Below are 26,442 nucleotides of genomic sequence, written 5' to 3'. Positions count from 1 at the left end.
CTTACCTATGAGTTTTAATGTTCACTTTGTGTGTGTGTGTGTCTTTTTTTTAAAGATTAATATTCACACCAGGCTAAGCTGACAGAACTATAACTGTGAGTTTACCTAGTCAAATGAAAGGGTTTCGGCATTGCTTCTTACATATAGTATATTCCAGGCAGGTGATACAACGCTCACCTTCTTCATATTAGTTAGTAAAACAATGAAGAGTGCAAAAATACTGCATAAATGTGCAGTGCAACTGTGGCCGTTGGCCGTTGGCCCTGCACGGGCACAGTCGCTTCCCCGTCCTGAATTTATGTACACACGCCAGGGCAAGTACATGATACAGGCAGGGTCTCCGACCCAATCGTCCGCGTTCAGAATAGACAACTCGGCGGTAATATCCGCTACCCATGACGATGTGTCATCGTCCATGATGGCCACCCTATCTATTATAATGTGGTCTGCACTCACTAATCTGATCTGATCTGATGATTACAGAAGAGTTGACGAGTGACGACGATCGACGATGCGATGAAGAGAATGCGTAGTCGTACGAAGTATACGCAGCTACAGTTCCGCCTGCGATCAACGTCACAGTGATTTTGCGCGCGAATGAGCGCGCGCAAGTTAGCGCAGTTGAGCGCGGTTGAGCTCGCTCATTTGCGCTCACATCGTCGGGCGGGTGAAAGCCGGCAAATGTATCTGCTGCCATCTGCGGCCAAAAAAAGGGCATGGTAATGTCGTAGGTGCATGTATTACTGCAGTGCCGAGTATGCTGAGCATGTTCTCGCGGAAGGGAAGGGCCGTCCCTTTTCACATCAAAGTTTGATAAATGTGTTTGTATGTATGTCTGTGCGTGTTTGTCTGTATGTTCGCGCCTCTGTAAAACAGAAAAAAAAAGGCGTGAAAGAAATGGATGGAACAAGATTCCGCTGCAAGAATTTGACCATCGCTGGGACCATAACTGCACTACACAAAATTTTACTTTCAGCGTTCATGTTTTAACTTTCATGAAGGAATATTTTCTGGTTATTTCGACTGTCTTCTGTAGTTTCCATTAGCGTATTTTTTCCCGCGCAGTACGATAGCCCGCGCAGGCGCGTAATTGCGATCCATGCAATCTCGACAAAATGATAGCAAGGAAACATCAAAGAAATAAAGCAAGATTCCGCTGCAACATTTTAACCATCGCTATGGCCAAAATTGCTTATTTTAAGATTTTACTTTCAGCGTTCTTGTTACTTCCAGTATTCATGGTATTCGGAATATCTGTTGTACTTTCTATCAGCATTCTTTTTTGTGCACTACGAAAGCGAGCAGAGGTGCGCAATTGCGATCTTTGTACTAGTAATTCAGGGCAGATGCGCGCAACATTGCGCTCTCTGCATTTCGAAAACATAATCGTGATCAGAAGAAGATATTTAACAAATTTCCGGAGTAACATCTTAAACCATCTCCCTACAATGTATTCTTTTCCGCACAATACACAATAGCGAGATAACCAGGTTTAGAAGAAAGCATTAGAACACGATTCCGTAGCAACACTTTGGAACATTGCTCTAACCAAAAATTAATATCGTAAATTATTTTATCTGACAATATTGCTTTAGGATTTTACATCCAGGGTTCGTGGTATTCTGAATGTCTTTTCTACTAAGCCATGGGTTCTGTTCCGCACATGTACGACAGCGTGCAGATGCGCGCAATTGCGCTCTCTACATTCTCGACGAGATGTAATCAGTTTCAGAAAGCATGAAAGAAAATTGAGCAAGGTTCGGTAGCAATATTCTGAAACATCGCTCTAACTAAGATATGGATCAATTTGTTTGACACTTTAATTCTTATTTTACTTTTAGCGTTGATATTTCTGTCACTGTTCATACTAATCTGATGAACCGTTGATCTATCCAATACGTATTCTTAGACGAGCAACAGGATAGCGAGCAGATGAACGCAATTGCGCTCTCTGCATTCCCGACGAGATAATCAGGTTTACAAAAAATAATTTGAACAGCATTCCGTAGCAACAATTTGGAAGATCGCTCTAACCAGATATACTCCGAGTAGTATATCATTTTGTCAGAAAATACAATATTGTTTTACGATTTTACATTTAGCGTTCGTGATAGTATGAATGTCTTTTCCACTTAGCCATAACATTGTGTTCTATTCCGCACAGTTTACGATAGCGAGCAGATGCGCGCAATTGCGCTCTCTGTATTCTCGACGAGATAATCAGTTCAAGAAAGTACAATGTATAAAAGAAATTGAACAAGATTTGGTATAGCAATATTTGAAAACATCGCTCTAACGTAAATAAAGAACAATTTGTTTGTAATTTCGTTGATGGTTCTTTCACTGTTCATGACTGTAATCTGAAGAACGTTGTTCTATCCTATACTAATGAGCATGGCGTATAGGATAGCGAGCAGATGCACGCAATTGCGCTCGCCTCTGCATTTCCAACGAGATAATCAGGATAAGACGAAGAAAACAGTATAGAACCCGATTCCGTAGCAAGATCTTTGAACATTGCTCTGACCAAAACGTAGTACATCATGTTTTTGTATTACAACATTGTTTTTTGATTTTACATGAAGCGTTCGTGGAATTCTAAATGTCTTTTTTACTTAGCCATGTGTTCTTTTCCGCACAGTATACGATAGCGTGCATAATATGGGCGCAATTGCGCTCTCTGTATTTTCGACGAGATAATCAGTTTCAGAAAGCATGGAAGAAATTAAAGAATACGATATTTGTATAACACTTGTGTTAGTATTTTACTTTTAACGTTGATGTTTCTTTCACTGTTCATGTTATTGTGAAAAACCGTTGTTCCCTCCAATACGTATTCCTAGACGAGCAATAGGATAGGGAGCAGATGAACGCAATTGCGCTCGCTGCATTCCCGACGAGATAATCAGGTTTACAAAAAATGATTTGAACAGCATTCCGTAGCAACAATTTGGAAGATCGCTCCAACCAGATATATTCCCAGTAGTATATCATTTTGTCAGAAAATACAATATCGTTTTACGATTTTACATTTAGCGTTCGTGATAGTATGAATGTCTTTTCCACTTAGCCATGACATTGTGTTCTATTCCGCACACTTTACGATAGCGAGCAGATGCGCGCAATGCGCTCTCTGTATTCTCGACGAGATAATCAGTTCAAGATAGTATAAAAGAAATTGAACAAGATTTGGTATAGCAATATTTTAAAACATCGCTCTAACGTAAATAAAGAACAATTTGTTTGTCACTTGTTTAATCATTTTAACTCTTTCGTTGATGGTTCTTTCACTGTTCATGACTGTAATCTGAAGAACGTTGTTCTATCCTATACTAATGAGCATGGCGTGTAGGATAGCGAGCAGATGCACACATTGCGCTTGCCTCTGCAGTTCCAACGAGATAATCAGGATAAGAAGAAGAAAACATTAGAACCCGATTCCGTAGCAAGATCTTTGAACATTGCTCTGACCAAAATATAGTACATCATGTTTTTGTATTACAGCATTGTTTTTTGACTTTACATGAAGCGTTCGAGGAATTCTAAATGTCTTTTTTACTTAGCCATATATTGTGTTCTTTTCCGCACAGTATACGATAGCGTGCGTAATATGCGCTCAATTGCGCTCTCTGTATTTTCGACGAGATAATCAGTTTCAGAAAGCATGAAATAAATTAAAGAACACAATAATTTGTATAACACTTGTGTTAGTATTTTATTTTTAACGTTGATGTTTCTTTCACTGTTCATGTTATTGCGAAGAACCGTTAGTCCCTCCAATACGTATTTCTATATATCATAGACGAGCAATAGGATAGGGAGCAGATGCACGCAATTGCGCTCGCTGCATTTCCGACGAGATAATCAGGTTTACAAAAAAAAAAAAATGATTTGAACAGCATTCCGTACAAACAATTTGGAAGATCGCTCTAACCAGATATACTCCGAGTAGTATATTATTTTGTCAGAAAATACAATATTGTTTTACGATTTTACATTTAGCGTTCGTGATAGTCTGAATGTCTTTTCCACTTAGCCATGACGTTGTGTTCTATTCCGCACAGTTTACGATAGCGAGCAGATGCGCGCAACTGCGCTCTCTGTATTCTCGACGAGATAATCAGTTCAAGAAAGTATAAAAGAAATTGAACAAGATTTGGTATAGCAATATTTTAAAACATCGCTCTAACGTAAATAAAGAACAATTTGTTTGTCACTTGTTTAATTATTTTAACTCTTTCGTTGATGGTTCTTTCACTGCTCATGACTGTAATCTGAAGAACGTTGTTCTATCCTATACTAATGAGCATGGCGTATAGGATAGCGAGCACATGCCCGCAATTATTGCGCTCGCCTCTGCATTTCCAACGAGATAATCAGGATAAGACGAAGAAAACATTAGAACCCGATTCCGTAGCAAGATCTTTGAACATTGCTCTGACCAAAATATAGTACATCATGTTTTTGTATTACAACATTGTTTTTTGACTTTACATGAAGCGTTCGTGGAATTCTAAATGTCTTTTTTACTTAGCCATGTGTTCTCTTCCGCCCGGTATACGATAGCGTGCATATTATGCGCGCAATTGCGCTTTCTGTATTTTCGACGAGATAATCAGTTTCAGAAAGCATGAAAGAAATTAAAGAACACAATAATTTGTATAACACTTGTGTTAGTATTTTATTTTTAACGTTGATGTTTCTTTCACTGTTCATGTTATTGTGAAAAACCGTTGTTCCCTCCAATACGTATTCTTAGACGAGCAATAGGATAGGGAGCAGATGAACGCAATTGCGCTCGCTGCATTCCCGACGAGATAATCAGGTTTACAAAAAAATGATTTGAACAGCATTCCGTAGCAACAATTTGGAAGATCGCTCCAACCAGATATATTCCCAGTAGTATATCATTTTGTCAGAAAATACAATATCGTTTTACGATTTTACATTTAGCGTTCGTGATAGTCTGAATGTCTTTTCCACTTAGCCATGACATTGTGTTCTATTCCGCACAGTTTACGATAGCGAGCAGATGCGCGCAATTGCGCTCTCTGTATTCTCGACGAGATAATCAGTTCAAGATAGTATGAAAGAAATTGAACAAGATTTGGTATAGCAATATTTTAAAACATCGCTCTAACGTAAATAAAGAACAATTTGTTTGTCACTTGTTTAATCATTTTAACTCTTTCGTTGATGGTTCTTTCACTGTTCATGACTGTAATCTGAAGAACGTTGTTCTATCCTATACTAATGAGCATGGCGTGTAGGATAGCGAGCAGATGCACACAATTGCGCTTGACTCTGCAGTTCCAACGAGATAATCAGGATAAGAAGAAGAAAACATTAGAACCCGATTCCGTAGCAAGATCTTTGAACATTGCTCTGACCAAAATATAGTACATCATGTTTTTGTATTACAACATTGTTTTTTGACTTTACATGAAGCGTTCGAGGAATTCTAAATGTCTTTTTTACTTAGCCATATATTGTGTTCTTTTCCGCACAGTATACGATAGCGTGCGTAATATGCGCGCAATTGCGCTCTCTGTATTTTCGACGAGATAATCAGTTTCAGAAAGCATGAAAGAAATTGAAGAACACGATATTTGTATAACACTTGTGTTAGTATTTTACTTTTAACGTTGATGTTTCTTTCACTGTTCATGTTATTGTGAAAAACCGTTGTTCCCTCCAATACGTATTCTTAGACGAGCAATAGGATAGGGAGCAGATGCACGCAATTGCGCTCCCTGCATTCCCGACGAGATAATCAGGTTTACAAAAAAAAAAAATAATAATAATTTGAACAGCATTCCGTAGCAACAATTTGGAAGATCGCTCCAACCAGATATATTCCGAGTAATATATCATTTTGTCAGAAAATACAATATTGTTTTACATTTAGCGTTCGTGATAGTCTGAATGTCTTTTTCACTTAGCTATGACGTTGTGTTCTATTCCGCACAGTTTACGATAGCGAGCAGATGCGCGCAATTGCGCTCTCTGTATTCTCGACGAGATAATCAGTTCAAGAAAGTATAAAAGAAATTGAACAAGATTTGGTATAGCAATATTTTAAAACATCGCTCTAACGTAAATAAAGAACAATTTGTTTGTCACTTGCTTAATTATTTTAACTCTTTCGTTGATGGTTCTTTCACTGCTCATGACTGTAATCTGAAGAACGTTGTTCTATCCTATACTAATGAGCATGGCGTATAGCATAGCGAGCACATGCCCGCAATTGCGCTCGCCTCTGCATTTCCAACGATATAATCAGGATAAGACGAAGAAAACATTAGAACCCGATTCCGTAGCAAGATCTTTGAACATTGCTCTGACCAAAATATAGTACATCATGTTTTTGTATTACAACATTGTTTTTTGACTTTACATGAAGCGTTCGTGGAATTCTAAATGTCTTTTTTACTTAGCCATGTGTTCTTTTCCGCCCGGTATACGATAGCGTGCATATTATGCGCGCAATTGCGCTTTCTGTATTTTCGACGAGATAATCAGTTTCAGAAAGCATGAAATAAATTAAAGAACACAATAATTTGTATAACACTTGTGTTAGTATTTTATTTTTAACGTTGATGTTTCTTTCACTGTTCATGTTATTGTGAAAAACCGTTGTTCCCTCCAATACGTATTCTTAGACGAGCAATAGGATAGGGAGCAGATGAACGCAATTGCGCTCGCTGCATTCCCGACGAGATAATCAGGTTTACAAAAAATGATTTGAACAGCATTCCGTAGCAACAATTTGGAAGATCGCTCTAACCAGATATACTCCGAGTAGCATATCATTTGTCAGAAAACACAATATTGTTTTACGATTTTACATTTAGCGTTCGTGATAGTATGAATGTCTTTTCCACTTAGCCATGACATTGTGTTCTATTCCGCACAGTTTACGATAGCGAGCAGATGCGCGCAATTGCGCTCTCTGTATTCTCGACGAGATAATCAGTTCAAGAAAGTATAAAAGAAATTGAACAAGATTTGGTATAGCAATATTTTAAAACATCGCTCTAACGTAAATAAAGAACAATTTGTTTGTCACTTGTTTAATTATTTTAACTCTTTCGTTGATGGTTCTTTCACTGCTCATGACTGTAATCTGAAAAACGTTGTTCTATCCTATACTAATGAGCATGGCGTGTAGGATAGCGAGCACATGCCCGCAATTGCGCTCGCCTCTGCATTTCCAACGAGATAATCAGGATAAGAAGAAGAAAACATTAGAACCCGATTCCGTACAAGATCTTTGAACATTGCTCTGACCAAAATATAGTACATCATGTTTTTGTATTGCAACATTGTTGTTGTTGTTTTTTTTTTTACATGAAGCGTTCGTGGAATTCTAAATGTCATTTTTACTTAGCCATGTGTTCTTTTCCGCACAGTATACGACAGCGTGTATAATATGCGCGCAATTGCGCTGTTTTTTCGACGAGATGATCAGTTTCAGAAAGCATGAAAGAAATTAAAGAACACAATATTTGTATAACACTTGTGTTAGTATTTTACTTTTAACGTTGATGTTTCTTTCACTGTTCATGTTATTGTGAAGAGCCGTTGTTCCGGGTTTACAAAAAATAATTTGAACAGCATTCCGTAGCAACAATTTGGAAGATCGCTCTAACCAGATACTCCGAGTAGTATATTATTTTGTCAGAAAATACAATATTGTTTTACGATTTTACATTTAGCGTTCGTGATAGTCTGAATGTCTTCTTGAATCTCCACTTAGCCATGACATTGTGTTCTATTCCGCACACTTTACGATAGCGAGCAGATGCGCGCAATTGCGCTCTCTGGTATTCTCGACGAGATAATCAGTTCAAGAAAGTATAAAAGAAATTGAACAAGATTTTGTATAGCAATATTTCAAAACATCGCCCTAACGTAAATAAAGAACAATTTATTTGTCACTTGTTCAATTATTTTAACTCTTTCGTTGATGGTTCTTTCACTGTTCATGACTGTAGTCTGTAATCTGAAGAACGTTGTTCTATCAGGCATGAGATTTCTCAGCGGATTTTGAAATTCTGGGGGGAAAATACACAGTCGAGAAACTTTCCGTGATTTTCCTCTTTTTCTTCTTTTTTTTTTTGGGGGGGGGGGGGGGCAGCCCACATATCTCGCCATGCATGACGAGTATGTCTAGCGATGTCTAGATCTAGCGATGTCACGATTTCAATAACTGTCGAACACTTACTCAATCCAACACCAACAATCAGCGATTCATAACCATAAGTCCATTTATATTCCAAAACACAATGTGTGTCTCGCCGAATAATGTGTGATGATAAAGCCAGTATTTTGGCAGTAAAAGTAGCGGCAACAGAAGAAACTCGGCTGTTTTCTGCTCGCGGTAAGCTGTCAGCAGGTGAGTCGAGTGGTGACTTGCTATGCCTGCCTGCTTCATGTCATGTAACTATACGTGTTCACGCAGAAAAAAAAGAAAAATCCCACGATGCCAAGGTGCCAGACTGAGAATGGGGAGGGGTGGAGAGAGAGAAACCACTCAACAGAAGAAACCGCGCGTACTGGCGCATTCTTGGAGGTCATGAACTGTCTGGGATGTTGGAGATGAACAGGGAAAGAATGTTTAATTACTGAGTACACATAGCTCAAGTCGAAGCCCCATGCAGGGCGAAGACCCAGGATTACAAAATGCAACGATTTCATATTTCTTTCATGTAAGCTCCTTAAAATCACTCTCCCGCAATATTTGATGAGCTTAATTTAGGTGTTAGAATGTCAAATTTTGCATGAGATTGCAACTTTGTGTAATACAATACTATATACCAATTGATTTATCAATCTGTAAACCACAAACGTGACTATCAGTGACAATAAAAAAGACTTGTATTTGTTTTCTGCCGGGATTCTTTTTTTCTTCATCCTCATACTTCCAAGTTTACATGAAATTTCTGATGTTTTTACTGCAGTATCAACAGTCTAACATAAATTACTGAAATATTGTCTAAATTAATGCATTTAGAGGATGCAAATCTATGTGGATAATTTGTGACACTCAACTCGTCTTTTTGATGTTTTTCTTTCAGTCCAAAAGGAAGACAAAATAGTATCATGACGTTTGCAATTGTTCAAAAGGTCTGCTGTTGATAACTCACAGACTCACAGACTAATCACCAAGGGGCTGTTCACAGGCCCTCTCTCCAGCCAGCTGTCGGAATGTGCTTTGAAGTTGCATGGCAGCCTGGCCTGGCTGGCATGAATGGGTGTCGAGTGTCACCTGACAGTAACGCGGAAATCGGGAAGGTGTATAGGGGAGAGGGTTTTGTTGTGTTGCAATGTGTGTGTGTGTGTGTGTGTGTGTGTGTGTGTGTGTATTTTTTTTCCTCGATTTTTTTTTTCCTGTTTTGTTTGTTTGTTTGTTTTTTTTTGGGGGGGGGGGAGGACTGAGGCCAGAGTGGGGAAAGATCAGAGTGAAATGAGTGCTTGTTTCTTGTCTGGATTATTGACTGAAGAAAGATAAATTGTTTGATCCTTTAGTGCTGAATTTTTTAATCTGTTTAGACTTTCTGAAGGAATAAAACGACTTGACTATAGACAGTAGTAAGTCACTTGACTAGCAAGTCAAAAAAGAGGACATACCGGTAATGATAAATGATGTTTCTTTAATTCACTGTTCATGTAACCTGAAGAACGTTGTTCTATCCTATACTAATGAGCAGTTATAGGATAGCGAGCAGATTAAACATAAAGCGTTCGGGGTATTTTGAATGTCTTTTCTAGTGTCCGTATTCTATTCCGCACAGTATACGATGGCGTGCAGATGCGCGCAATTGCGCTCTCTGCATTCCCGACAAGATAATCAGGTTTAGAAGAAAGCATCTTGGATATGATCGAACAAGATGGCGTAGAAAAATTTCGAAAAATTGCTCTTACCAAAATTTATCAATTTTTTTTATGACAATATTGTTTTATGATTAAACATAAAGCGTTCGGGGTATTCTGAATGTCTTTTCTAGTGTCCGTGTTCTATTCCGCACAGTATACGATGGCGTGCAGATGCGCGCAATTGCGCTCTCTGCATTCTTGACGAGATAATCAGTTTCAGAAAGCATGAAAGAAATTAAACAAAACAATTTGTATATGATACTTTTGTTAGTATCTTACTTTTAGCGTTGATGTGTCTTTCACTGTTCATCTTATAAGCCAGTTCGGGGATAGCTCATGTGCACATGGGTACGTTAATGACCTTTAATTTTTCTCAGTTGGTTAGGCACTTACTCAATTCAAAGCGACATAATGCAGCAGCTTGCCCAACATAGCAATTTATGGAACTCTTTATGGAACTATTCTAACGAAGAATGAACCTGTGTAGATGAAGTGACCAAAATCGCTCGTCAATCAACACTTTGGGAAGCATCTATTTCATTGTGCTGTTTTGAATACATTAACAAACTTTTTCTTTTAACATTAACAAATACCAGGCTTGCTGTCAGGTGGATGTACTGGCAGGCACCATTATAAGGATTCCATAAATAATCATAGCGTTACAGATGCTTATCTCAGCGAAATTAAAAACCAAACTGTCTCTCAGGACAAATGACCTTTTTCTGCTCATGCTCAAACTGGAAATCCGAACTGGCTTATTGTGAAGAACAATGATTGTTCTCTCCTATACGTATTCGAGCAGTACAGGATAGCGAGCAGATGCACGCAATTGCGCTCTCTGCATTCCCGACGAGATAATCAGGTTTACAAGAAAGAATCTGAAGAGCATTCCGTAGCAACAATTTTGAACATTGCTCTATCCAGAATATACTCCGAGCAATACATTATTTTGTCAGAAAATACGATATTGTCTTATGATTTCACATTTAGCGTTTGTGGTATGAAGCGTAAAAGAAATTGAACAAGATTCCTTAGCAGTATTTTGAAACAATGCTCTAACTTAAGTATAGTACAGTAACTGCACTTCTTTTTGTGTTTTACTTTTAGCGTTGATGCTTCTATTACTGTTCATGTCACATTATTCTGAAGAACCGTTGGTGTAATACGAACCGTTTTCTTAGACCAGCTAGTAACAGCGCGCAGATGCACGCAGTTGCGCTCTCTGCATTTCCGACAAGATAATCAGGTTTAGAAGAAAGCATTTAATATGACTGAACAAGATTGCGTAGAAACATTTTGATACATTGCTCTTATCAAAATTTATCACATTATTTTGTATGACAATTATTGTTTAATGACTTAACATAAAGCGTTCGTGGTATTCTGATTGTCTTTTCTACTTAGCCATGCGACGAGATAATCAGTTTCAGAAAGCATGAAAAAGATTAAATAAAACAGTTTGTATGCCACTTTTGTTAGTATTTTACTTTCAGCGTTGATGTTTCTTTCACTGTTTATGTTATTGTGAAGAACCGTTGGTCTCTCCCTTACGTATTCTTATAGGCGAGCAGTATAAATTAGGATAGCGAGCAGATGCGCGCAATTGAACTCTCTACATTCTCGACGAGATAGTCAGTTTCAGAAAGCATAAAAGAAATAAAAAAAAAGCAATTTGTATGACACTTCTGGTAGTATTTTACTTTTAACATTGATGTTTCTTTCACTGTTCATGTTATTCTGAAGAACCGTTGTTCTCTCTAATATACGTATTCTTAGACGAGCAGTATATATTAGATATTTAATAGTAATTAATAATAATTGCGCTCTCTATTCCCGAAGAGGCAGGATTAGAAGAATAATAAGCATTAAAGATATTGAAAAAGATTCAGTAGCAACATTTTGATACATCGCTCTTATAAAGAAAAATAGTACATTATTTTGTATGACAATATTGTGTCATGATTTTACGTTTAGTGTTCGTGGTATTCTGAATGTCGTTTTTACTTAGCCAAGTGTTGTTTTCCGCACAGGATATGTGTAACGTGCAGTTGCGCGCAATTGCGTTCTCTGCATTTTCGACGAGATACTTAGTTTCATGGCACAAAATAAGAAATTGAACAAGATTCCGGGGCAAAAAAAACTTAGACATCGGTCTGACCATAGACTAGTATATTATTAATTACAGCTCGTTATTCCGAAGGTTCGTTATTCCGAAGATTCGTTATTCCGAAGGTTCGTTAATCCGAAAATGAAATTAGGTTCGTTATTACGAAGGCTCGTTAATCCGAAAATGAAACAAACCTCTTTGTTCCGGAGGTTCGTTACGGACCCTATATAAAACATTCGGAATAGCGAACCTTCGGAATAACGAACAGCACCCAACAGTTATTTTGTATGACACTTGTTTTTGGCTTATTAGCGTTCGTGTTTCTTTCACTCTTAATATCATTCTGATATAAGGAATTAACCGTTGTTCTGTCGCAATACCATCTTAGACGAGCAGTAGCGAGCAGATGCAAGCAGTTGTGTCCTCTGTATTTCTGACGAGATAATCAGGTTTAGAGAAAGCATTAAAGATATCTGGCAACCTTTGGAAGCAGAGATTAGTACTCAGCAACCCAAAAATTCGTATTTTTTTGATCAGAATTAGTATTTTCAGTCTTCCTTTTTTTATTATTTCGAAATAAACTTGCCGATGTATGAGGCCTACTGGCTCTAAACATAACATTACGACGTCATGCCGAAGTACCGAGCTGCATAGTCACCAGCACAATAAACAATCAAAACTACTCCGTGTTCATCGCATCGTTGATTGATTACTTATTCCCGCAATAAATATGCAGAATGTACCTCCAAAACTTGTTGAGCTGGTTATGGAAACTTCCACTACCTAGCAGGGGAGGGGGAATGTTTTTATCTTCTCATCTTTTAAAGAGAGCTTTCGTCTTAGCGAATACAATATCTCTGGGGTGTTTTCTTTCCAATACTATAAAACATAGTCATGCGTTGTTTTGAGGCTTTTTCATCTCATGGGATTTTAAACATCATATTCCAAGCAAGTATTCCAGTTCCTTCTCCCTGACTGGAATCGGAAAGGCTGCCGTAACGACGATCGCTAAACCGCACTGTTTGTGGCTGTGCCGATGTCACCTGAAGTACGAAGGAAAGCGCCATGTGCTCCCGCCTTTAGAGTCGGATGCGCCAGTGCAGAGCTGAGCGGAGAAAGGGATGGTTAAAGTATTCGAAGAGGTGATAATTGGGCTTTTTTTTTTTTGGTACGAGATACCAAGAAAACATGAAATAGTACAGAGCACATACCATTGTAAGAGGAATTCAAAGCTTATTTGATGAAAATCGGGTTTGGAATGACGGAAACATCCAAAAACAAAGTAAAACAAAGCGATCACGATAAAGTGTGGGTGCTACACGTTATTAGAATTGCTCTTTTGGATATCTCAGCCATTTCAAAACCAATTTTCATCAAATAAACATTAAATTCCTCATGCAATTACATGCTCTTTCATATTCATAAGAGGTTTCTCATTATCTCGCCCCCAACCAAATCTATACGATCCCTTTAATGACTTGGTTATTGTAAGCAGTTTTCGTTCGATACAATCATTAGCTCTTTCTTAGGAGGAAAAAAAAATTATGGAACAGCAACAAAAAAAAAAAAATCCACGAATGTTGATAGCGAAAAGTTTGAAAAGTCTTTTTTTTTTAAATTAATGAGCGTGAAATTACTAATGTCATGATTTTGCTGTCTAATCGGGTTTTTGGTGCATCATTAGGCTTATAACTAGTGAATTTGACCAGCACTGGCCATAATATACGAGACCTTTCATGTATTTCTGTGATTGCATTTTTAATCGAGTAATCCCTTTTCATTGTTCAGGGAACATACAAAATATCAGATCAAGTACAGTAAAATCGACTGTTTGATGTTTCTTATGCGCCAAAAGAAAGGTCATATGAATCCTGATACCTTTGCAATGATTCCCACGAGCTAGTTATTCGATCGATATTTCCAGGATATTTACACGCTGTTTATTCCAGTGCGCGCATTCTTTCGTCTGGCATACGCAACGGGGTCTGGCACGCTAAGAACCAAAGACGTGGATTTCTACTATCTTTGCTCATGAACTGTGGAAATTTCCACAAGTGGAGATGGGCGGGGGTGTCACGCAAAGAGCGCAGCTCGGGGGTGTTTCATCAAGTTCAGCAAAATCCTCGATTTTGATTGGCTGAGAAGCTCTTGTCACTGACTGTTACCATGGTGATTGTCAGAGACTGACAAGTTGTCAGCGCTGCGGACAACTTTCATGAAACTGTCCCCGGGTGTCAAGTTTCTTGGATACAAAGAGACCTCATGTCATAGAGTGTACACCATTATATCTCTTCACTTGTATTTTTTTTTGTTGCTGTTATTCATGTTTTCCCCTTAATGTTTTTGCTGGTAATGAGGACAAGTTATCCTTCATGTACTGTATACATTGTGGAATGAGTGAATGTAGCAATATTATTAGAACACATTAATAAAAAAAATTGGGAAAATCGCACAATCCGTTCACAAGTTATGAATTTTTAAAATTTTGAATTTTCTTTGTTTTCTTTACATCGTTGTACATGTGACATCACAAGTTGCAGTAGTTTTCTTATCTAGCAGTGACTGAGCAGAAACTTCGAAAATTTATAACTTTTCAACTGGTTGTCCAATTTTCCTCAAACTCTCACTGATGTGTTGCTGCATTCACTCAATCCACAGGTTTATTATGAAGGTGGACTTGTCCTTTAACATTACGAAGGTTGCTAACATGTGATTCTTTCTGTTTTGATGTGTATGTATTTTCTTTTTCATCATTCTTGGCAGGGGAAAGAAGAGTAAAAGAGGGAAAACTGAAATAAAACGAAGGGCACGTATACCATATACACAGTATTCACAGCAAGCCGCCTTTTCCAAGCATTGTTCATCATCATCAGGCATCACTACACTTAGACACACGATCACCCTCATCACTCGAGATAAACGACTAGGAAAATGAATCACGAAGTATCAAGTACGAAGTGTACAAATGTCAGAAGTAAGAATATCAGAGGTAAAAATGTCCAAGATAAAATGTCATTGATCAAGATTTATAGACGTATATAGGAGGATGAGGTGAAAGTGCCAGATATGTTTGTTTTTGCAGTATTGAGTTTACTTTCAGTGTTCATATTTCTTGCACAGTACTTTTTGTTGCACAGTAGGCCTACAGTTTGTTTACTTACTATAGTATAGGCATGCGTTCTTTTCCTTTTCGCTTGCGAAGCGAATTTGTTCTTTCAGTTTTTACCTGTCATTTATAGTTATTCATAACGGAGGGTTCATACTTTTCTTTACATTTTATTTTGTACTAATCATAACCGCGTTTTACAGTTCCATTGAGACCATACAGTTTGTGTTTCCCAGCTGAAGAGAGTATCATGCTTTTCTGTGAACTTGAGGGAAAAATTGCGTTTTCAAGTGTTTTTGTTAAATGATTTTTCCATCAATTTCACAGAAGGTCCCGGACACAAATTGGTCTCAAATAACCTTATAAGGGACCGAAACTAGTAAGGGAATATAAGAAAGCAAATTATTTCCTTGAAATCAATTTGAGTGTTGTTAACCAATTTCTGTGATTACACATTGTAATAAAAGAAAAATGCACCTCATCAAAATCATACTGAGATAGAACAACAAATCTTGTTTCGTAAAATGTTCCCTTACCAGTACTGGGGACTTGTTCCTCTGTTTACTTTAATTGTTTTTGTTATGTTACAATTACTTACATAACTACTGTACCATAAATCTCGACAAATACAATGCAATAAAGCAGTTGGTACAGTTTGGAGCTGTGACACAATTACTGACAAGCGTAAAACTTCCTGACGTATGTAAAGTAAGCAAGTAGAGTGGTACCAGGAATGAACTTGCTTGGGCGAGCTACGAGTTCAGTTCGAGTTCAAGTTCGGACGGCCCGCCCGCGCGTCTGCGCGGCCCGGTCTTTTCTTCCTCCGTTGTATGGCGCATGGATATGGCCAGAAAAGAAGCTACTACAGCTTGTACTTAAAAGCCTACTAGTATAGCTCGCAGTTCACATACTAAAGTACACGGCTCCATGCCACACACACAACACACACTACTCGCGCCTTGCTGAGCTACTCACACAGATGTGATTTCGATTTGGTATCACACACAGTACGTGTTCTTTGCACAGACAGCCTAGCCGCCTGCTGATGTCTAGATACTTGGCGGCCCAGCGCCCGCCGCTAGCTCGACTGTGTGTGTGTGTGTGTGTGTTGTGTGTGTGAAATGAAAGGACACGTGCCACCATGCATATGCCTGTTGTGTGAAAGAAACCGAGGGGATTTGGGTGAGATGAGGCAGAGGAAGTCTGACACACGTGTACGTGCGTTGTTGTTGTCGATAAAGATGCTTAGTACAGTTAGTATACTGGTACTGGTGTACGTACTAGATACTACACGGAACCTTTGCGTTGTCCACCAGTGCACCCACCTCGTTGTTGTCTCGGGTTTAATGCGCATAAAAGTGGCAATGTAGAGTTGGTCCTACTACTCATCTACCGTCTCATTGTTATTTGTCTGATAAGAATATTTAGCACTGAAATTAACGTAAAAACTTGACCTACGTGATGGACAAAATCCAGCACTATCATATGCTGTTGATCTCTTTCCAATTCGTAGTTTCAAAAACAAATACCGACGTCGAACTTGAGTACTGTACCCTCTTTTCAATCAGCTCCCCGCGGTATCGCTCCCTTTTTTGGATCGACCTCTATTTTTGTATTGACAATGCACACAAACCGAGCTAGCTAGCTGTTTTGACCACCGTGTTGTACGAAGCTTTTAAGAAAATGCATTGACATTACATTAAGTGCCACTAGCTACAAAACAATAAAAACGAACTTACAAACCAAACTAAACACGTTTCAATTACACATCCGCTCAGTAACGACGCATGACTGTGAAATTCACGTGTATAACCTATGGAAAGAGGGGGCCGATCGTGAGGTACCCTAGCTTATACGCGCGAAGAAAATGCATCGCATGCACTAAAGTTGCGTTATTTCACTACGGAGATTCAGAATCAAGGTGACGGTCACGACATTCAAAACTGCGGTATTTATGGCATATTTGAGGTAAAAATTAGGCGAATTCGTCTTATACTTTTGGAATAAACAAGCTGCAGATCCTTAGGGTGACGATAGGTGGTACCCTCAATCATACTAGGCGTTCTGCTGTGCGCCAAAAACTAGTGGTCGGTTTCAAAAAGGGTGTGTCGATGTGTAGTAGTAGAGTTACCGTACCATGCAAGCAATGATGCAGGCAGTGGAGAGCGCCAGTTTTAAAGTCCTAGTAGGCTGCGTTCATAGAAGTACAAATGTATACTATTCGGGTATTCGGGGCTCGTTTTCGAGGGCACGCGAATAGCTTGAATCGAACGATAGGATTTCCTCACACCGGTTCACATATTAAAGAGGGCACTATTCAAAAGTACCGAATAGCTGCGAATAGTATAGCAAAGTGGGAATCGAGCTTGTTCGATTTTCTTGCAGCGTATACTGTCTCTCGTTTATGAAATAATGACAATTTTGGTCTGGATTTGCCCTTTAGCAAAAATAAGCAAGCAGACTGACATTCTGATGCAGTTTAGAAATTGTTAATAAGATTTGCTGGGATGTGGGATGTAGGAGGAAGAAATCCTCACTGCATGGGATGGTGAGTTGTCGGTGCGGGTGATGGTGATGTACTCGGTGCTCGAATAGCGAATAGCGAATAGCGAATAGCGAATAGCGAATACTTCTATGTGAACGCAGCCTTTAGGGACGTCGGGTTCGTTGTTCCGAAGGTTCGTTGATCCGAAAATGAAATACAGTAGGGTCCACAACGAACCTTCCCGGGAATAACGAGCTTTGTTTCATTTTCGGGTTTACGAACCTTCAGAATAACGAACCTTAATTCACTTCGGAATAAGAAACCTTGTTACATTGTAGGATAATTTGAGATTATTGTAGTAATGTAACAATAACAACTAAAGTAAACAGAGGAACGAAGTCCCCAGTACTGGTAAGGGAACAGTATACTAAACAAGATTTGTAGTTCTATCTCAGTATACTTTGGATGAGGTGTGTTTTTTAATACAATGTGTAACCACAGAAGTTGTGGAAACACTCAAATAATAATTTCAAGGAAATAATTTGCTTTCTTATGTTCCCTTACTAGTTTCGATCCCTTACAAGGTTATTTGAGACCAATTTGTGTCCGGGACCTTCTGTGAAATTGATGGAAAAATTATTTAACAAAAACATTTGAAAACGCAATTTTTCCCTCAAGTTCACAGAAAAGCATGATACTTTCTTCAGCTGGGAAACACAAACTGTATTGTCTCAATAGAACTGTAAAACGCTGGTTATGATTAGTACAAATATGTAAAGAAAACTATGAACCCTCCGTTATGAATAACTAAACAAAATGACAGGTAAAAACTGAAAGAACTGAAATTCGCATTTGATGGCCATGAGGAAACAAAATCAAATCAATGGTCATAAAATAGTTAACATCGGAGTACTTTGGTTGCCTATGTGTTGCCAAAATCTTGTCACCTCCGAAACGATTAAGTCTATCGTATTTGATTGCGCGCATCACAATACACTGGGTTAGTGAAACAGACCAGAAACAGTCAGAATAACACAAACAGTGCTAGAAACGGGAACGCTAAAAAGTGTCATACAACATAAGGTGTACAATGTTGCTACGGATTCTTGTTAAATTAGTCATATTTTCTTCTCAACAAAATCATCTTGTCGCGAATGCAGAGAGCGTAATTGCGTGCTTCTGCTCGCTATCGTATTTCGCGTCTCCGATACGAAATGAAATTAAATGAAATTTATTCACCTAACAAACAAACAAACAAACACCGTGAACAAAGTCACAACAATAGATAATTGAAATATAGTTTAGCAAAAAAGAACTGGCAATAGCGTGCAGGCTATAGTCGAGGCCAGTTCTTTCAAAATGATAACGTATGATAGGATCACAGAGGAATTGTTATACAATGCAAATATGAATATACAACAGATATACAGAACACCATGAACAGTGAAAATTACAAGAACGATAAAATCAAAATGTGAAAGGAATATGCAGAGTAAAAAAAAAAAAGAAAAGATAAAAGGAGAAAAGTACTATTGTATGGCTAGAGCAATGGTTCAGAAAGTTGCTATACGAATCTTGTTAAATTTTCTTAATGCCCTTTTTCAACGTAATAGTTGAGAACACATGGGTTAGTATACGCTATTGGCACAGGACCTGTGACCGATATCGACAGGTCGGCTGCCGTTTTGAATTTCAGGACTTGAATCGTATGAAAGATACCGCACGTTATTCTTAAATAAAAAACAAACAAACAAGGAAATAAGTTTGGTTGTGCAGCTATTATATTATTCTATGGTGATTTTTTTTTTTTTTTTTACAATTACTTCTTTTGATGTTTTTTTCGGAGGGGGTTTTGTTGTTATTGTCACATTTTTTGGCTTCTTCTGTTCTTTTTCAATATTTTTGATAATTATAACATTTCAGACCGGAGGAACTGCACTGATTCGTACCACCGGTGTACATGAATGGGGTTCACGAATGAGTTTGAGGTAATATTGATATTTGTATTGTGCGAAGCTGACGACGTATTAAGCAACAAGCAATACCCAGACAAGTACCCAATTATTGTCCCTATTTAAATAGTCGGCATTATGGTCAAATTCTACGATGTTATTGGGAGCTGTCTTTGCCTGTGTGTATAGCATTTATTCATATTAATACCAAAGCCTAAATCTGTTATAGTCAAGTTAGTGGTACGACGGCATTTCGCGGCGAAGGTTATAGTGTTGCATTAATTTTGTCAATCATGGCTGTGTGATTGTGACTGAGCTATAAGAACTCGGTAGAATTCACGCAATGAACGTAAAAGCTAACGTATTACTGTCTGATTTAAGGGTTCAGTTATTTTATTTATTTATTTATTTATTTATCTATTTATTTACTTATTTATTATACACTATATACGCGTCCTATATTCACCACGGGATGCAAAATGAGTGGCCGCTGGCCGCGTTGTGTATAGGTGACCGCCATAGGGTCTACTCTGGGCCCCGTCTTATAAAGCCTTCAAATCAATCACAAGTCCCAAAATCAATCGCAACTTGCATTGAAGCTCTCAAAAAACTTGCGATTGATTTCTATCACAAGTCTTTATAAGACAGGCCCCTGGGGTCGTTATACTCATAGAGTTGGATACCAATCCAACTCTAGTATATGGGTCTATACTAGTATATGATAACAGCAATTTCGTGCGGGGGATTTTTTTTTTTTTTTTTTTTAGTGGCCGCTATAAGTAGGTGACCACTATCGACAGGTGGCCGCTAAATAAAGACAGGTTGTTACTAGATTGTGGGCAGAGCGATGGTTCAAATAATATGTTTCTACGGCGGAATCTTATTCAATATCTTTAGGCTTGATGCCTTCTTCTCTAGCTAATTATCTACAATAATAGTTGAGAATACAGAGAGCGCAAACGCGCGCCATCTGCTCGCTATCGTACTGTACTTCGCGTCTGAGAACCGATATGGGTTAGTAGTAGTACAACATCGCTGAACATATTTAGATGAACAGTGAAAGTTTACACGAATTTTTAAAATGAAAATATGAAAACAACTGTCATATAAAACTATTGCAATGGTAAATGCGATGGCTGAAAAAAATTCTACGGAATGTTGTTCATTTTCTTTAATGCTTTCTTCTGATAACTTATTACTGTATTCTCAAGCTGATTATAGTCAAAATGCATGCGAGAGCGCAAACGCGCGCATCTGCTCGCTACCGTTACTGCGCGGAAAAACCAAACTGGCCTATAATATGGGATAGCAAAACAGAGTCAGAACAACATGAACAGTGAAAGAAACGTGAACGCTAAGAGTGAAATCTAGAAAGAATCAAGTGTCATACAAAACAAGGTGCATAATATGATCAGAGCGTTTTAGAAAATGTTGCAAGGGATTCTTGTTAAATTACTTCAGTACTTTCTTAACCAAATCATTTTGTCGAGAATGCAGAGAGCGCAAATTGCGTTCATCTGCTCGCTATCGTACTTTCGCGTCCAACCGATATCGGTTAGCATATAGCACAACAGATGTTCAGAACACAATGAACAGTGAAAGTTACACGAACGTTAAAATCAAAATGTCAAAACAACTATCATATTATGCAGGTATAGTCAGAGCGATAGCTTAGAAAGTTGCTACGGAATATACTTGTTCAATTTCCTAATGTCCTCTTTTCTATACCTGATTATTATCTTGTCGAGAATGCAGATGAATCAGCTCGCTATCGCGTTTGCACTGCACGTCAGAACGGATGCAGTAGACATTCTGAATACCATGAACAGTGGAATTTACACAAACGATAAAATTAAAATCTGAAAACAACTGTTATACAAAATAATAAAGCTATATATATTAAGAGTGATGGCTCAAACTGTTTCTACGGAATCTTGTTCGATTTCTTTAAAGCTTCTCCTCAATCTTACTATTTTGTCGGAAATGCAAAGAGCGCAATTGCGTGCATCTGCTCGCTGTCGTAGAACCGTTATGGGTCACTATAGTATACAGTGTGTAGTACGGTTACAGTTCGTTATTCCGGAAGGTTCGTTTTTCCGAAAGTTCGTTAATCCGATAATGAAATAAGGTTTGCTATTCCGTATAGGTTCATTCGTCTGAAAATGAAATAAGATTCGTTATTTCGAAATTTTGTTTATCCGAAAATAAAATAAGGCTCGTTATTCCGAAGGTTCGTTATGGACTCTATTTAATTTTCGGATTAACGAACCTTCGGAATAACGAACATATGGAATAAAGCCACAAATATTCGGACTAACGAACCCTTTTTCATTTCTAGGCATAGGGACTTTGTGTGTTTCGGATTGACTAACTTTTGGAATAACGATCCTTCGGAATATGAAGGAACAACATCCGGTTAGTACAACAGAATCGGATGTTCAGAACACCATGGACAATGAAAGTATAAACACGAACGTTAAAATGAAAATCTGACTTCGAGTGTCATAATCAAATAGTTAAAAAAAAACACTATTACATGGTCAGAGCGATGGTTTAAAATACCTTTTTTCTACGAAATCTTGTTCAATATCGTTACAGGCTTAACGTCTCCTTCTCTAGCTGATAGTCCTATAGTCGAGAATACAGACTCTAGAGCGCAAACGCGCGCCATCTGCTCGCTATCGTATTTATTGCTTCGCGTCTGAGAACCGATATGGGTTAGTAAACAACATCATGCAGAACATCATGACCAATGAAAGCTACATCAAAATCGCAATATGAAAAACAATTGTCGTACAGAATAATATACTATTGTAATGGTAAATACGATAGCTCAAAATGTTTCTACAGAATGTGGGTCATTTTTTATGCTTTATTCTGATAGCTTTTTGTGTCTGCTTTTCAAGCTGATTATCTACTGGAAGTCAAAAATGCAGAGAGCGCAAATGCGCGCATCTTCTCGCTACCGTAAGAATGCGCGGAAAAAAGAACACAACATGGCTAAGTGAAACAGACATTCAAAATAACATGAACAGTGAAAGAAACATGAACGCTTGAAGTAAATCGGAAAACACGTGTCACACAAAATAGTATAAGGTGTACAATCATGGTCAGAGCAATTTTTGAAAATGTTGCTACGGATTCTCTTTAATTTTTAATACTCTCTTCTCAACCTGATAAGTATTTTGTCGGCCACTGAATGCAGAGAGCGCACTTGCGCGCATCTTCTGGCTGCCGTACTGTGCTATTAACAAAAACAAAAAACAACACAAAACACACACACACACACACACACACACACACATAGGCCTTTGGGTTAGTAAAACAGCCTACTGGTAGTCAGAACATGAGCAGTGAAAGAAACGTTAACGCTATGTAGAAGTCAAATCTAAAAAAAAAAAAAAGAATTACGTGTCATAAAATAAGGTGTATGATATTCAATAATGATCAGGGGTCCGCTTCATAAAACTTGTTATCAGTGACATCTGCCACATTTCTATGACAAAATTGCTCTCAGCCAATCAGATGCAAGGATTTCAGTAGCTTGTCACATCTTTTATGAAACGGAGCCCAGATTGTTGTTAAAAATGTTGCAACGGATTCTTGTTCAATTACCTTAGTACTTTCTTCTAAACCTATAATTATTTTGTCGAGAAATCAGAGAGCGCATTTGCGTGCTTCTGCTCGCTATCGTACTTTGCACAGTGAAAAATACAAGAACTTTAGAATTAAAATCTGAAAACAAGTGTCAGAGTGAAAATGTAGGCCCGACTATCATCGGTTGGGATATAGCCCGATCGGGTTACCAAAATCATTGATTTTTATTTTGTTTTTGGCGGCCCGAAAGTAAAATCTGGTGGCCCGAAAAAAAAAAAAAAATCACGAAAACATAAGAAAAACTAAATCGGTCCTACTTAACATACGCTGTAGAAAATAAGTATCCTGAAGTGATACAGGTACCCACGTCTAACCGTTCAATCGTATACCGTTTATTCTGAGTTCTAAGATTTAGCAAATAGGCTTATAGATTATTATAAAAGTTGATGCCTTACGATCAAAACTTGCTTTGAAATGAGAAATTGATGGGAACATACTTTGCAGACATTGGTAAACATCCGGCATTTAAATTTTGTTTTAGCATTGTATAAAGAGCCGAAAGTTACCGTTATTCATTTCTGATTGTAAAAGCAATCATCCAACATTTTCTACTATTTTAGCACATTTACGGAGCCGAATGTTGCCGTTATTCATTTCCGAACGTGAAAGCAAACATCCTCTATTTATTTTAGCATCTAACTGAGCTGAGTTATATTGCTATTTACTTTCGAACGTATTATTAAAAGCAAACATCCGGCATTTATCATCGTTCCATACGGAGTATAGTTAGTCATTTCCGAATGTCAAAGGAATCATTCGACATCTTATCTTATTTTAGCATCTTCCGGAGCCGAATGTTATTGCTATTCACTTTAATACATAAAAGCAAACATCCGGCATTCACTTCGTATATACGGAGTTGAATATTATTGTTATTCATTTCCGAACGTCAAAGGGACATTCGATATATTTTATCTTATTTCATTTTATTTTAGCATCCTCCGAAGCTTAATGTTATTACTATTGATACTTTCGAACATAAAAGCAAACATCCGGCATTTCATCGTACGGAGTTAAATATTATCGTTATTCATTTCCGAACGTCAAACGGACCCACTCGACATTTCGTTATAGCATCTTTGGGAGCTAATGTTATTGCTATTTACTTTCGAACATATATCATCAAAAGCCAACATCAGACATTTATTTTGTTATCGTACGGAGTTGAATAGTATTGTTATTCATTTCCGAACGTCAAAGGGATCGTTCAAAATTTATTTTAGCATCTTCCAGAGCTGAACGATATTGCTCTTTACTTTCGAAAGTAGAAGGAAACATCGGCATTTATTTGATCATCGTACGGAGTTGAATATTTTTATTTCCGAATGTCAAAAACAAAAATTCGACATTAGTAATACACGAAGCTGAATGTTACTGCTATTTACGTTCGACCATAAAAACAAACATCAGATATAAATTTATTTTATCATCATACGGAGTTTGAATATTATTGTTATTTCCGAACGTCAAAACAAACATCAAACATTGATTTTACCATCTAAAGCAGCTGATTGTTACTGTTATTCATTTCGAAATTTTAAAGCAAACATCTGACAGTTATCTCAGCATCGTATGGAGCAGAATATTACTACTATTCACTTCCGAATGCAAAAACAATCATCTGACATGTATTTTGGAATCTTCCAAAGCCGAATGTTATTGCTATTTACTTTCGAAAGTAAAAGCAAACATCCACGTTTATTCAATCATCGTACGGAGTTGCAATGAATATTATTGTTATCATTTCGGAACGTCAAAGGGATCACTCGACATTTCAGCATCTTCCGGAGCTATGTTATTGCTATTTACTTTCGAACATAATCATCAAACATCCGGCATTTATTTGATCATCGTACGGAGTTGAATATTTTGAAAAATTCGACATTTATACGGGGCTGAATATTATTGCTATTTACGTTCGGCCATAAAAGCAAACATCAGACATTATCATCATACGGAGTTTGAATATTATTGTTATTCATTTCCGAACGTCAAAGCAAATATCAAACATAAAGCAGCTGAATGTTACCGTTATTCATTTCGAAATTTTAAAGCAAACATCTGACAGTTATTTTAACATCGTATGGAGCAGAATATTACTGCTATTCACTTCCGAACGTAAAAGCAATCATCTGACATTTATTTTGGCATCTTCCGAAGCCGAATGTTATTGCTATGAACTTTCGAAAGTAAAAGCAAACATCCGGCATTCATTTTATCATCTTACGGAGTTGAATATTATCTTTAATCATTTCCGAACGTCAAAGCAAACATTGACATTTATATCAGCATCTTCCGGAGCCGAATGTTATCCTTATTCATTTCCGAACGGAAAATCGAATATCTGACTTTAATTTTAGCACCGTACGGAGTTGAATCTTATCATTATTCGATTTCAAAAGTATAAGCAAACATCCGACATTAATTTTATTTTAGTATCATACGGCCGGAATCGAATATTACCGTTATTCATTTCCAAAATTAAAAGCAAACATCTGATATTTATTTTAGGTTCTGACGGAGCCGATTGTTACAGCTGTTCACTTCCAAAAGTAAAGGCAAACATCCGACTATTCTGGGGGAAAATCTTCATTTCCAAAATCTTGGTGGCCCGATGTGCGTTTTTAGCCACCGTTAGTGTCGAGCGCTGCATGGTTATGGTAAGAGCGATGGTTCGAAATGTTGCTACCGAATCTATTATTGTTGCATTTCTGACACGCTTTCTTGTCAATATTACTAGTATTATGATTATCTTGTCGATTTTGCAAAGAGCGTAATTGTGTGTGTGCATCTGCTCGCAATCGTACTGCGAGTGCAAGAACGAAGAAAGTACAATTAACAGACACTGAGAATAACAGCGGTAAAAGTCACACGAACTTTAAAACAACAAGTGAGTACTCTCGCGCCGACTTTAATGCGAGGAAAAGGAAGAGGATTTGACCTTCCTTTTTGGTGACAGAAATAATATGAGGTGTAAATTGGCGACCATCAGTTAGCAAAAGTAAAATACAAATCCGAAAGAAAAATGGAAAAGAAGGGGCCAATTGAACGCAACACACACACACACACAAATAAAAGCATTCGTGTACTGAAACGCAAGATTATAGAATGACAGTGGACGGACGAATACACGTGTTCGTACACGTAGGGAACAAGGGAACAATGTACTACTACTCGCGAGTACGCCAACAGCTGGCGCTCTTACGATTTGTGGCTATGCGATGAAACGCCGTGTTCAAATTTGTAAACAAGGATG

At 37.8% G+C, this 26,442-nt stretch overlaps 1 protein-coding gene across 1 annotated transcript in view; it reads left to right on the top strand.

Moving 5' to 3' along the window:
- LOC139737291 (squamous cell carcinoma antigen recognized by T-cells 3-like) overlaps nt 1–26,442 on the top strand; it is a gene marked incomplete at its 5' end in the record, with an annotated part of 77,312 nt that overhangs the window by 8,625 nt on the left and 42,245 nt on the right. The gene's annotated exons all lie outside the window — the stretch shown is intronic.

Source organism: Diadema antillarum, unplaced genomic scaffold (genome assembly GCF_040938485.1).
Source record: "Diadema antillarum isolate AM-2024a unplaced genomic scaffold, OU_Dant_1.0 seq00000688_RagTag, whole genome shotgun sequence".
NCBI classification, from domain to species: domain Eukaryota; kingdom Metazoa; phylum Echinodermata; class Echinoidea; order Diadematoida; family Diadematidae; genus Diadema; species Diadema antillarum.
This window is presented reverse-complemented; position numbering and strand designations above follow the sequence as displayed.